General features: G+C 34.9%; 1 pseudogene across 1 annotated transcript in view; it reads left to right on the top strand.

Moving 5' to 3' along the window:
- The window catches only part of LOC311030387 (protein phosphatase 1H-like), a 15,529-nt pseudogene extending 15,276 nt beyond the window's left edge, over positions 1-253 (top strand). Inside the window, exon 10 of the transcript XR_014599406.1 lies at positions 1-253. This exon is cut by the window's left edge and continues 804 nt beyond it. The product of XR_014599406.1 is annotated as a protein phosphatase 1H-like (transcript).
- The last annotated feature ends 1,304 nt before the right edge of the window (positions 254-1,557 follow it).

Raw genomic sequence — 1,557 nt, 5'->3', positions numbered from 1 at the left:
ACACGTATGCCTTATTATTATTATTATTATTATTAAATCCTCGCGTACCTGTGCCGCGTACCTCTTTTATACCATTTCATGTTAGATTACTTGTATATTTTTTGAAGAACACCTTTGGTTGAAGACAGTATGAGAAATGTTTTTTATATTTTTGGGTTTCTGTCCATCAGCTGTTTGGAGATGATTTGTCTAAGAATGTGAGCTATGAGGGATCAAGTGTACCAGCTTAGAAATAAATCTGATTTTTCCCATTTGCTTTGGAACTCGTTTATTTACTCCGCGTGTCGACTAAAAGGAAAATTAACCCGCCCACTTTTATTGTGTTCTACTAGCATCGCTTTTATTTTTTTAAACTATTTTTTAAAAATGAATGAATTAATTTATTATTTATTTATTTTATATTATATAGCTTGTTTAGACTTTAAAGGCCTCCGTTGTCCACGATCACAGGTGTTTCCACGTTTGCCTGATTTCTATTCCTCTTCTTTTCTTTATTACATGTTTCTGTGTGGTTTAATTTTAATAACACATCGACAGCAGAGAGGAAACATTAAATATTAAAACACAAATAGTGCAGAAATGTTCACTACAACACTTTGGTGAATGCGTTTAGCTCGTTCACACCAACGAAGAAGAACAAGGAGAAACGTGAATGTCCGGTGCAGGTCACGTGGGAGACTCACCTGCAGCAGCAGCTCACCGTGTTCCTGTCAGACTGGTGAGATGATGACATCCACACCCAGCCCTCCTGTTGCACGAGCCTCCTTCTACTATGGATGATGTCATCCGGGACCGGGGGAGGGGGGGACCTGGGTGACTCCGGCGTCTGCAGCAGCTCCGTCAAGTTAGGCAGAAGTAAATGAACAACACCGGAAGTAGAGGCGGCAGCCGACAAGAAAACGCGATAAACCCGAGGGTCACATTAGGAGGGGGTGTGGTACAAGTATATGAGCGTAAAAAGTTATTATTATTAACTATAATGTATCAGTAATATAACCAGTTGTCCTGTACTTGTTTACTTTCCTTCTGTGATCGATGAAACACACGTCATGTAAAGCACTAAAATAACCTTGTGTTGAAAAGTGCTGTATAAATAAATGTGTTTATTGTTATGATTATTATCAGCATCAACATTATTATGATTATTGTTTTCATTATTATCACTATTATTATTTTTATTAGTATTAGTAGTATTAAAAATAATTATTACTATAGTTTATTATATATATATATATATATATATATACAGTAAATATATATTTATAAATAAATAAATATATATATATGTTATCGTTTATTGTATAGTATTGGTAGGAGTATGAGTATTATTGGTAGGAGTATTAATAATAATAATTATGTTATAAACATATAATATATTATACATATAAACATATATATATATATATATATATTATTATTATTGGTAGTAGAAGTAGTAGTATTTTAATGTTTTATTGTGAAGGTCCCAAACGGAAGCGCTAGCCCGTTAGCCTAGCTTGCCGCTGGGTGTCGGTGGGAGGATCCTGCTCGCCTGCCCCCGTCTCTCTCTCTCTCTCT

This window comes from Eutrigla gurnardus (assembly GCF_963514095.1).
Source record: "Eutrigla gurnardus genome assembly, chromosome: 2".
Taxonomy (NCBI): Eukaryota; Metazoa; Chordata; class Actinopteri; order Perciformes; family Triglidae; genus Eutrigla; species Eutrigla gurnardus.
This window is presented reverse-complemented; position numbering and strand designations above follow the sequence as displayed.